The sequence below is a fragment of the Oncorhynchus mykiss genome, chromosome 5, assembly GCF_057628025.1.
Source record: "Oncorhynchus mykiss isolate SJ-2025 chromosome 5, ASM5762802v1, whole genome shotgun sequence".
Taxonomy (NCBI): domain Eukaryota; kingdom Metazoa; phylum Chordata; class Actinopteri; order Salmoniformes; family Salmonidae; genus Oncorhynchus; species Oncorhynchus mykiss.
In genome coordinates, this window is record NC_143026.1 from 69661682 (window position 1) to 69674682 (window position 13001).

The 13001-nt window shown below is 43.6% G+C and overlaps 1 protein-coding gene across 1 annotated transcript in view; it reads right to left on the minus strand.

Annotated features, from left to right (window-relative positions):
• Nucleotides 1-12736, minus strand: part of LOC110524417 (BCAR3 adaptor protein, NSP family member) — a 103814-nt gene extending 91078 nt beyond the window's left edge. Inside the window, exon 1 of the mRNA XM_090235695.1 lies at nt 12358-12736. The gene's annotated coding sequence lies outside the window, so the exon portion shown is untranslated. The remainder of the gene's footprint in view (nt 1-12357) is intronic.
• Nucleotides 12737-13001: the final 265 nt, after the last annotated feature.

Genomic DNA, 13001 nt, shown 5'->3' on the forward strand with positions numbered 1-13001 from the left:
ATCTAAGGTCTTCGAAAGCCAAGTCAACAAACAGATCACTGACCATCTCGAATCCCACCGTACCTTCTCCTCTGTGCAATCTGGTTTCCGAGCCGGTCACGGGTGCACCTCAGCCACGCTCAAGGAACTAAACGATATCATAACCGCCATCGATAAAAGACAGTACTGTGCAGCCGTCTTCATCGACCTGGCCAAGGCTTTCGACTCTGTCAATTACCATATTCTTATCGGCAGACTCAGTAGCCCTGTTTTTTCTAATGACTGCCTTACCTGGTTCACCAACTACTTTGCAGACCGAGTTCAGTGTGTCAAATCGGAGGGCATGTTGTCCGATCCTCTGGCAGTCTCTATGGGGGTGCCACAGGGTTGAATTCTCGGGCCGACTCTTTTCGCTGTATATATCAATGATGTTGCTCTTGCTGCGGGCGATTCCCTGATTCACCTCTACGCAGACGACACCCTTCTGTATGCTTCTGGCCCTTCCTTGGACACTGTGCTATCTAACCTCCAAACGAGCTTCAATGCCATACAACACTCCTTCCGTGGCCTCCAACTGCTCTGAAAGGCTAGTAAAACCAAATGCATGCTTTTCAACCGTTCGCTGCCTGCACCCGCACGCCTGACTAGCATCACCACCCTGGATGGTTCCGACCTAGAATATGTGGACATCTATAAGTACCTAGGTGTCTGGCTAGACTGTAAACTCTCCTTCCAGACTCGTATCAAACATCTCCAGTCTAAAATCAAATCTAGAGTCGGCTTTCTATTCCGCAACAAAGCCTCCTTCACTCACGCCGCCAAACTTACCCTAGTAAAACTGACTATCCTACCGATCCTCGACTTCGACGATGTCATCTACAAAATAGCTTCCAATACTCTACTCAGCAAACTGGGTGCAGTTTATCACAGTGCCATCCATTTTGTTACTAAAGCACCTTAAACCACCCACAACTGTGACCTGTATGCTCTAGTCGGCTGGTCCTCGCTACATATTCGTCGCCAGACCAACTGGCTCCAGGTCATCTACAAGTCCATGCTAGGTAAAGCTCCGCCTTATCTCAGTTCACTGGTCACAATGGAAACACCCACCCGTAGCACGCGCTCCAGCAGGTGTATCTCACTGATCATCCCTAAAGCCAACACCTCATTTGGCCGCCTTTCCTTCCAGTTCTCTGCTGCCTGTGACTGGAACGAATTGCAAAAATCGTTGAAGTTGGAGACTTTTATCTCCCTCACCAACTTAAAACATCTGCTATCTGAGCAGCTAACCGATCGCTGCAGCTGTACATAGTCTATCGGTAAATAGCCCACCCAATTGACCTACCTCATCCCCATACTGTTTTTATTTATTTACTTTTCTGCTCTTTTGCACACCATCTGATAATTTATCACTCCAGTGTTAATCTGCTAAATTGTAATTATTCGCCTACCTCCTCATTCCTTTTGCACACAATGTATATAGACTCTTTTTTTCTCTCTTTTTTTCTACTGTGTTATTGACTTGTTTATTGTTTACTCCATGTGTAACTCTGTTGTCTGTTCACACTGCTATGCTTTATCTTGGCCAGGTCGCAGTTGTAAATGAGAACTTGTTCTCAACTAGCCTACCTGGTTAAATAAAGGTGAAATAAAAAATAAATAAAAAATAAAAAGTGGGACAACTTTAACTTAAGTCACTGGCAGTCTTTATGGTGTATTCATAATATTGTAGCTGTATCATTTCTTGATGAGAATTGTTGCTGTTACATGAGGCAGCATATTGAAAGAGTTCCCTTGCTCTCACCACTCCATCTTTAATTTCCCCAATGTAAACTTGTGCCAAACTCCTGTAGAGAGCAGGCCTCTCCACTGGAGAGTCTCCAGGCTGCAAATAATGCCCCTCTCTACATACTTAAACAACGCTCTATAAAGTGTAGATAGAGGCTCATAGCAAGGGTCATAAACCCAGAAGGGGACAATGAGGTTGTAGTTAGTTAATCCAACCTGCAGTGTGTTCCCCCAGCTGAGCCCACTGACTGGGATGGTGCTTCTGGCGTGAAGCAATCAGCAGAGTAAAACTATTTAAATCAGGGGCAGATTCATCCCCCATTCATCTCAATCATGAATGTCAATGTCTTCAGACCCCTGGGTCTGGAATAGCTGAGTAGGCTCTTCCCTGGTATTGTTGAGTCTGGGGAAGTATCCAATGGTGTCACACACTCTCTCATTACCATCATTATAGTCGTGCTGTATTAGGGTCATTCCACGAAAAGAATGCATTTTGTGTCCTCTGATATGTAAGTAGAAATTGTGTACCAATATTGAATTTTAAAAGCCTTTTATATTAAATGAAGTGCCCTATAATATTTATGGCTGATTTAAGATGTTATCATCAACCCTGTTACAGTCAACCCTGTTACTTTATTTGGCACTTAATAGCCATTCACTATAGTCATTTTTTTATTTTTGTTTTTTATGAAGTTGAAGTTAAACTTCTCAAAAGGTGCACAAGCATTTCTGTTTGTACAATGCACTGTGCCAAGCCATTAGGAGATGTCTGTTCAACATGTCATTTGTTTAACAATGCCATAAACTACTGTTTGCAGTTGCATAATGCATACACAGGAAAACAGCATTTTAAATCAGTGGCAGTCTAAACAGAGGACCAAAATAAAAACAGAGCTTGGTCAAAAATAATACATCAATGGACGGTAATAGAATTAGTAATGAGGTAGCTTATTTCATCTATACTAACACCCACTGACACCCAACCATAACTGATGAGGTACCACCCTATGATTGACGCTCAGCTGTTAGAGCTATTGCCCTAGACACAACATCCACATCAGAATTATTCAATTCCCTTAAGAGTCACTGAGTGGGCACGTGCAGCAGGCTTCATCAGGTTGCCTCTGCCGCCTTAATCACGCTAAGTGATGTCACATACACACGCAATGTCATGTGTCCCCGAGGGTCCCCACCTAAGACAAGCTCCCGACTGGCTTCATTATCCTCACAATGACGAGCCCCTCACTCTAGATCATCCTAAATGCATTCTGTCCTCATGTCATGTCAATGTTCTACGTCAGTGGTGTCTGTAGGAGCAGTTTTGCCTGTTTATGTGTTGTGTGTATGTTATCTGTCAAGGGTTATTTGAACTTGTTTTGTACACTAAAGAACACCTTTAGACCAGGAAGGGTTAGCACAGGTGACCAGGAAGGGTTGGCACAGGTGACCAGGAAGGGTTGGCACAGGTGACCAGGAAGGGTTGGCACAGGTAAACAGGAAGGTTTGGCACAGGTAACCAGGAAGGGTTAGCACAGGTGACCAGGAAGGGTTGGCACAGGTAACCAGGAAGGGTTAGCACAGGTGACCAGGAAGGGTTGGCACAGGTGACCAGGAAGTGTTGGCACAGGTGACCATGAAGGGTTGGCACAGGTGACCAGGAAGGGTTGGCACAGGTGACCAGGAAGGGTTGGCACAGGTGACCAGTAAGGGTTAGCACAGGTGACCAGGAAGCGTTAGCACAGGTGACCAGGAAGGGTTAGCACAGGTGACCAGGAAGGGTTGGCACAGGTGAGAGGAGAAGGCATACAGATCTTCCCTTATCACAGATACAGCTTATAGAATTGCATCTCTCTGTACCTTTTGTATAGGAATAGGTGTATTGGAGATATTATATTTTATACGCACAATAAATGGGAACTTCATCAGAAAAGAGTAACGTTTGGAAAGCTGATTGTTGTGGGCACGTTATGGACAGCTCTCTCCTGTGCCAGTGGCTTTTCACTGGCTTACGCCACTACAGTGGGTATAACTCTAATCCTGGAGGGCTCTGATGTGTGGTTTTGTCACTGCACCAGCACATCTTTGCCCATCCTTATTCTTTCTAACTCCAGATCTGTTCTGTAGTACCCACTGCCCAGCAGCAGTAGCATCAAACCATGAGAAGAAGAAGAAGAAGGATAAGGAGGCTGGAGACAACATTCCCCCACACAAGAACCCCAGCACTGACTACACTGCCTCCTGCATCCTGTGTGGGCCTGCTTCCTGCCTCCTAAGAGGTGGTTGGAAGCATAGGAGGTTTCCTAACCTGCAACAAAGAAGGGAGTAACTGCCTTACAGACAAACTTTAAGACAGACTACTGTAGATTTAGGAGGATCAATGAGTTCATATTCATCTTCTTGACCTAGCACTTTAAAATCTATACCCGTTCTGACAACATGCTTTGTCCAGTGTCCCTCAGCACCCTCCCTTCTTGTGTTCAATGACTCATGCACGATGATGCAGTGTATTGCATCATATGCTACTATGAAGATAGACAAGTGGGCACTATTTGATAGCTCCTCATTGTTTGGTACTATTACAGTGCCATTACCCTCCACTCTAATCATGTGTTGTGGGGTGGACAGACAAGTGGGATGGATTTTTATCTCGCCTTCATTTCCTGCACTCCTTCCCTATCCCTAAACATACACTGAGGCCCCAGTCCTAGGGCCCCAGTTAAGGCTATTCATGCCCCTCCAGTTGGTTCTTGTCACGAACGTGAGGAGAGACGGACCAAGGCGCAGCGGATGTTGAGTTCCACATACTTATTATAAAGTGAAACTTAGCAAAACAAAACAATAAATCAAATAAACTAACAACGAAACGTGACTACGTGGTGCACATGCACAAAACACAAAATAATATCCCACAAATGCAGGTGGGGAAACAAACTACCTAAATATGATCCCCAATCAGAGGCAACGATAAACAGCTGCCTCTAATTGGGAACTATATCAGCACCCACATATAAATATCTATACTAGATCACCCCCTAGTCACGCCCTGACCTACTACACCATAGAGAACTAAGGGCTCTCTATGGTCAGGGCGTGACAGTTCTATTCAGAGCTGGCCTAAATAGCCCTTGTGTGGGGGAATGTTAGAACACCTTTCCACTGAGGCTACCAGCCTGGCTCAGGACTGAAGCTACCAGACTGGCTCAGGACTGAGGCTATCAGCCTGGCTCTGGACTGAAGCTACCAGACTGGCTCCGGACTGAGGCTACCAGCCTGGCTCAGGACTGAAGCTACCAGCCTTCAGGACTGAGGCTACCAGCCTGGCTCAGGACTGAGGCTACCAGCCTAGCTCAGGACTGAGGCTACCAGCCTTCAGGACTGAGGCTACCAGCCTGGCTCAGGACTGAGGCTACCAGCCTGGCTCAGGACTGAGGCTACCAGCCTAGCTCAGGACTGAGGCTACCAGCCTGGCTCTGGACTGAGGCTACCAGCCTTCAGGACTGAGGCTACCAGCCTGGCTCAGGACTGAGGCTACCAGCCTGGCTCGGGACTGAGGCTACTAGCCTGGCTCAGGACTGAGTCTACCAGCCTTCAGGACTGAGGCTACCAGCCTGGCTCAGGACTGAGGCTAACAGCCTGGCTAAGAACAGTGTGGTCACCTATTATTCTCAGCAGAAAATAAATAACTCTAATATCATGAATCTTCTCCTCTCAGAGCTTGGGCCAAACCACACACAGAAAAACTCACACATCCCTCCAACATAACTACAATACCACTACGCTTTTTCACAGATGCAGGTTTGATCATTTGGTCATGGGGCATGTAATTCCAATATCAGTGGATATGAGCATTATTTCTGACATCCAACCACAACTCAATACAGACTATATCAATATGATAAATCGTTCTATATGCCAGGCTGAGGTAAGCATTTCTGCTAATCTGGAGAGATGTGAAGACTAGATGAAAAGAATGACTCTCCTCTGAAATAATGGGCCTGTTCTGTTCAGTGATGTAACAGTTCCAGATTGCCCAGGGCCAGATCTCTGCTGTACTGTACCAGTGGGAGGTCCCCTGACTGGCAGGCACACGCAGGCAGCCGGCAGCCTCTATGAATGGTACAATGCAGGGAAACACCACCAGAGCACTCTTGATTAATGACAGCATCGCATTTGTGTGTGTGTTGTGGTGTGTGCGCATGTGTGTGTATTCATTCATGCGTGTGTGTGTGTGTGTATGTGGGTGGGGGGAGGGAGGGAGGGAGGGGGGTATGTATGCTGTCAGACCAGAGTGTGCAGTCCACCACTGAAAGACAAACATTTCTGAGGCAACGAGGGGACAGAGCTGGGCTCAGATCAGGACTCCAATCAGCATTGATAGGAATTCCAACATTTACTCTCCATATCCACATCAAGTCCAAAGACACGGCGTGTGTATGATCGCGTGCAGGGGTGTGTGCATGTGTGCGCGTGCGTACGTGTGTGCTTTGCAGCTGTTCTTTGTGTTCGTCAGCACACAGTGAGATAGGCATACTAATCATCGTTGGTGGTTCAAAGTAACCTCTCTAAGAAAACATTCTGATACAGGATAAAAACGACTGTATTCCCACACAGGATTCTTGCAGTTAACTTTATATATCACTTACTTGATGTAACCTAGCCCATTATACATTCTAGTGAATGTTATTGCTCAATGTGCCCCCTCTCAGCAACTGCTGATTTAGTTTCCTATATGCTTAGTGAAAACCATTTGGAAGTCATTATGTTTAATTGCAACTTTTTGCCGGATAAGAGTGCATTCATCCGTGACAAGTCATGGAATACTAAATAGTTTCGTGACGTAAGCACAACCCCCATATGTACAGTACATACTGCCTGCTGCACTGCAGACCTGATGAACAGTACAGACACAACAAAAAAAAACTTTTTTTTTCCTTCTCTGTATCATTTGTTTTTCCTTTTCGGATCAACTGAAATTGAGGATATTAATCACCAATATTGGGGGGAAACAAAAAAGACAATTTCATGCATCTCATACAATTTTGAGATCATAAAATAACGAATAGAAACAGATACAAGGTCTGTTGTGAGGGCCTGGGCTGTCGCTCTGAAAGCCTCTCTGATGACATTATTATGGGATATCATGATGGAAAAAAGGTCAGACCATCGTCTTTTAAGTTTCTTTTTACAAATAATTGACGGCACAAAGCTCCACTAAACTTAGCCCATTACATGAGGGGTGATGCCATCTCTTTGAATAGACAGTATTGACCAAGGACAACTTGTCAAGCCTCTAGTCACAGACTGTACGAGGTCCGCTAGTATCATCAACAGTAACCTGATATAAATCAAGGCTGAAGGGATGGAGGGACTATTTAGAAATTGGTAGTCATTTAGCATGACCCACTCAGTACTCATGCTGAACCTGGCTGAGGGACATCATCTATGTGCAGAGCACTGCAGAAGATCTACTATCAGCAGTCTGTAACGGTTGAGTTTTCCGGCCCGTCTCCTGAAATCAGTGCACTTGATCAGGACATGAAAGTACCCAGAACTGACCATTACCAGTAACCTGCCAGCTCAGAGCTCTATGGGAGATGCTTGTGTAATAGAGGAACATTTCACAAGGCTGCAGAACCAAACAGAGGTGCGTTTCCTCCCTGCAGTGAGTGCCATGCCTGAGCCGTGGCGTTCAGGCCAAGACCACTCACCACATTCTCTGGCTTGACTCATGCCCTTTTAACATGCTGTTAGATAGCGCTGGTATGTCAGCTGTGTAGTGTACTGTAAACACTAGTGGAAGACTCCTAGTCCTAAGGGAAGGGGAGGGTCGGCACCCATTTAGGTGGGAGGGTGTTGCGTGAACACTATGTTTATTCACAGATCTGACAAGTATGCGTGACTGTGCTGATGAGTTATGGACAGTGCACTCCTGCTAAACTGACTTTGCATAACCCTAACCCCAACCCTTGACATGGTCCCACAGTTAACCATTCAAACACAAATATGATGCATATTTACCAGTATAGCATCAACCCTAATTAGGTTTAGGCGGTATCCACATCTTCATACCGTTCCTGTACCATACAAGGGTATACGGTATTACTGGCAGTGCACACAAGGAGCACTATTTCTTTCTAAAAGATAGTTAGATAGTTAGTTTAAAGTAATAAGCAATGGAGTAACACGGTATATGGTATAAACAGTATACTGCCCAAGCCTAATCCTAACACACAAACACATACTGTACACCGGAGTAATCTCTGCAACTCTATGTCAATACTGAGGCTGAAGGCCATAGAGGTCCTAAGGGATTCCTGAAGGTCACAGATAATGATAAAAACATATCATATATGTCATATAGCCCTGTTTCCCATGTCCTATTTAATTGTGGGTCCATGAAATGCTTTTATAAGCTGCCAATACCAGCCAAAGTCAAGTGAAACGGCACCTTGTGAAGAACCTAGCCATTCAGAAATATTCACCTTTTTTAAAAACACTTCTGGGCTATAAACATCACAATTCTTGGGTATCCTCATGAGATGTACTATTTTAAGTTGTTTGCAAAAACATCTATTAGAAATCTGGACTCGTATGAGATTGACAGTCACAGACAGCAGAGGGCACAAAAATGCTGAATACACTTGGCAGCAATGGATAAGGATTAGAGAACTAACAATGAATGTGACCCTACACAATATATTAAGTCCATTTGATATTGATTACTCTGCTGGTGCAAGGTCATCAATTGTTCAAATTGAATTAAGTTAGAGCAAAATTATAAATGCTGCCCATGACTCATAGCACCATTTTTGTGTTAATCCTGTCAGTAGTGATGGGAAGTTCATCTCTTTTTACTGAACAAATATTTTGACTAATTTTGTTCATTTGATTCATTAATACCCAGAGCACGCAGGACCCCTACCAGAAAATGATGAACTAAAAATGCAAAAGAATCATGATTCTACAAGTCTCTCATTTGCCATAGGGGGTTTGTTATTGGAGCTGTCCTTTGTGATTGAGACTTATAAAAGTGTGCTTCAAACAATGTACACTTGTGATTGCTAGGCATTCAAATAACATTGTTTATTGATACCTTTGAAACTAGGTCTTGTTGCGGCTGCAACCAGACTAGAGTGTGAAGGACTCTTGACGGAATGACACTGCTTGCAACAGCCCCCCACAACGATTCATTCTCAAGTTTGCGTGTTGAGCAGAGGCAGTTTGTGTATGTTTTGGTTCTACTAAAAGCTATGTCCATCAAGTAGCATTCAATAATCATTTAATAGTTCTAAACATTTTTCTTTCTTTATTCTGCCTGCAGCATGATCTATTTCCCCTTGCGCACATGATAGACAGTTGCTGGTCGGAGCACATCTCCAGAGCCAATGAGGTGCAGGAGCTCGCAAGTCAGTTGGGCTGGCGGCTAGCCAAACTCAGCTAGGCGAACCCGCTCGCATACTCCCTTAAAAGACCTTCACTTGAAAAATAAGGAAAGTGGCAATATTACTGTTTGTCCATTTTGAGACACCATAGTTAGTATACACTTCCACAAAATAGTCAGAATTTATCTAAGATAACTCAATAAATTATCTAAGATGTTTGGTGCAGTATTTCTGAATGAAAAAAAATGTGCATGAAAACGAGTCATCTCTCGTTGAATGACTAAGTGTCACGATCGTCGTAATAACATTCGGACCAAAGCGCAGCGTGAAATCGGTTCGACGTTTTTATTAGAAGTGAACCGCACAAAAAAAACAATAAAGAGCAAACGACAAGTGAAGCTATGGAGTGCTCACAGGCAACTAACTACACATAAACAAGATCCCACAAAACACAGTGGGGAAATGGCTGCCTAAATATGATCCCCAATCAGAGGCAACGATAAACAGCTACCTCTGATTGGGAACCATACCAGGCCAACATAGAAATAAAACAACCTAGATTACCCACCCTAGTCACACCCCGACCTAACCAAAATAAAGAATAAAAAAGCTCTCTATGGTCAGGGAGTGACACAAAGACTTTATTGAAGATTCCCTACTGTTGACCAAACACCGACGAAGGGGCATAGACTTCGGCTACAGACTTCGGCTTGCCTCCATAAAAAATGTTGTGTGCTCAAACAGCTGAAAAAACACTCGCCGAAATCCAAAACGAACACAAATGTCACAAAATGTTGTCATAGGATATGCACAAACTTACAGAAGTGTTTCGGCTGGTAAGCCTTAAGGTTCTGCATGGTCAATCTGCAGTGGCCGTACAGCATTTACTGTGATGTGGACTCCACAGAAGTCAAAGCATTCATACTTTTCCTCTTCGCAGAGCAGAGTAGAGCTGTTGTGAAGAAAGTTGTCAAGGAAGTGAGTTTGTGTTTATACAGGATCTCCCCCACCTACCGTAAATCAATCATGTTAATACGGAGCTATATGGAGCCCTCTGAATTGTTACAGAATTTGGGAGGTACACGGCGATGCAGTATGGAGCTCGATTTGGCCTCGACATGATTCTGGAGGCTCCGCAATTGCGCAATTACAAACCCTCTGGATCGCATTGGCGGAGAAAGCATAAATTGTCAACCGAACGACTAAAATGAACAAGTCACTCGGACAAATTAATTGACTCTCGAGTCAGTAAAAAGAGTTGTTCAAAAATAAAGAATTGTTTGCGAACAGCTGTGGGTGGATAACAATCTAAAGTCACTATACTGTCATCTGAAATAAAGTGAAAGGACCAATAAGACTCAACTGGTTAAACTTTTTATGTAATATGTTGTTTTAAGGATCCACCCCTTTTTTTCAATTTTCGCCTAAAATGACATACCCAAATCTAACTGCCTGTAGCTCAGGACCTGAAGCAAGGATATGCATATTTTTAATACCATTTGAAAGGAAACACTTTGAAGTTTGTGGAAATGTGAAATTAATGTAGGAGAATATAAAACATTGGATCTGGTAAAAGATAAAACAAAGACAAAACAAGTTTTTTTGGGTACCATCATCTTTGAAATGCAAGAAAAAGGCCATAATGTATTTTTCCAGCCCAGGCGTAATTTAGAATTTGCAGTGTACGTGCAAAGTTTTAGACTGATCCAATGAACCATTGTATATCTGTTCAAAATGTTGTATCAAGACTGCCCAAATGTGCCTAATTGGTTTATTAATACATTTTCAAGTTCATAATTGTGCACTCTCCTCAAATAATAACATGGTATTCTTTCACTGTAATAGGTACTGTAAATTGGACAGTGCAGTTAGATTAACAAGAAGTTAAGATTTCTGCTCATATCAGATATGTCTATGTCCTGGGAAATGTTCATGTTACTTACAATCACATTAGCCTACGTTAGCTTAACCGTCCCGTGGGGGACACACCGATCTTGTAGAGGTTTAAAGTCAAATGCCATGCTTCGTGATTTGCTCCTCCCTGAGCATGCCTCAAATAGTTCAGTTCAGGAGGAACATGCTTCAAACAGTTATCATTACACATATCTTGATTACAGCATGCTCATAACTTCAAATCCTCGCCATTTTGGGTGGAGTTCAGTTGTCAGCGTCCTGTGGAGCTTGGAGTTTGAAAGCTGTGGGAGCAGAGTGGAAGAGCAACATCTCTTCAGTCGTCTGCCCGCCCGCCTCCTCATCGTGCTAAGGCATGATGAAGGGGGCCACATGAAAAGCTCTGAACATATTGCAGCGCTGTGGTGTGGTTAGCTCATAAACACTGCCAGAAAGGACTCAGGTCTCTGTCTCCTTCTGAAATTACACCCAGGACGGCAATAACCCATTCCTCAGGCCCCCTGGCATCCACGTGCCTTCCAGTGAGAAAGATCTAATTTGCACTTCTGACTCTAATGTCTGGACTGATACAAGGTCCCTGTACCAAACCTATTAGTCCGTAGATGACAGGAGACCCTGGGATCAGAGATGGTTTATTGGTACTATGGCAGAGATCATTCTGGATTACTAACTCTGCGTGACTGGGCTTGTGAAGAAGACATGGTACTAATGTTAATGCAGCAGTTGACTCTCTCTGCAGTGATGCCCCAGGAAGATATAATATAATATAATAATAACAGCCAAGCATAAACACACCTTATGTATTATCCATGACAAGTTGAAGGTATCTTGTGTGGACTCCCTGATCTTTTTCATGAGACATCTTGATAAACAGAATTATGACAACACATAATGTCAAGGATTAAAGTTTGTGTATATCATAACAGTTACTGAAAATCCCCATGAAATTGTGATTTGTTCTTCCCCCATCGTTTACATAATTTGGCAGTCAGAGGTAACATTCTTGAGGGATGCATGTGAGCACACATCACCCTGCAATAAATCACAAGACGTTACCTGTGTAGCTTCTAACTAACTGCATGCCATGTCACAACATGAGAAGGTGCATGTGCAATGAACAATGTCCTATAATGTTCCAACAAAGATTTTCTAAAAGTAGATTTCGAGTGCGTTGCAGCATCAAACATGCAAAAATGTAATGGAACATAATGTCCCACATTCCATCTGATTGACACACGTTCAACATGCACAATTGAAGGATAGCCTTAGAAATAAAGTTACTAAACACACAACTTACCTTACAAGACTTGAGCAATTCAAGGCAATCCAAAACGCAAGAGCAGTTCGAAAAGAGTAGTTGAAGAGGAGAGTTGAATTCTGAATGAGAAAGGTGTATCTTCCTTTGCCAGGTCGATAACCATGGCAGTAAAATTGTCCCTTGGGACAGAAAAGCTGCGGAGTGCACACACCTCAATGATGCACGCCAGTGGATGAAAGGTCCGCTTTTCTGCTGCAGAGATAACAGCAGCAACTGCCAACTCTTATCTACACTGAATGGGCTTCAGGAAGCAAATGCATCCTGCTTGATGTCACTTTCTCTGTTGCGCTGCGCTCTGAGCTCTCCATGGAGATGCTGCACCGTGGATGGGCTTCATCCACATTCCTCTCATACTGCCGCTGACCTGCCTCTGCAGATGTGCTCTGTCTCTGTGAATCAGTTTATATTTTTTACAATTGCCACCCTCTATAGATGACAAAATAACTTCAATGGCATGCCATCATTTTACATTTCACATCCCTCTGTCAGTAAACGTAATCCTTGCCACCTTCCACAAACTAGGATATAGGTCCTGGCTATGGTCCAATTGATGTGAACAAAATATTCATATTGATCTGATCTGATTCATGAGGATTCTGCCATTGTTTCTGTAATATGCATTA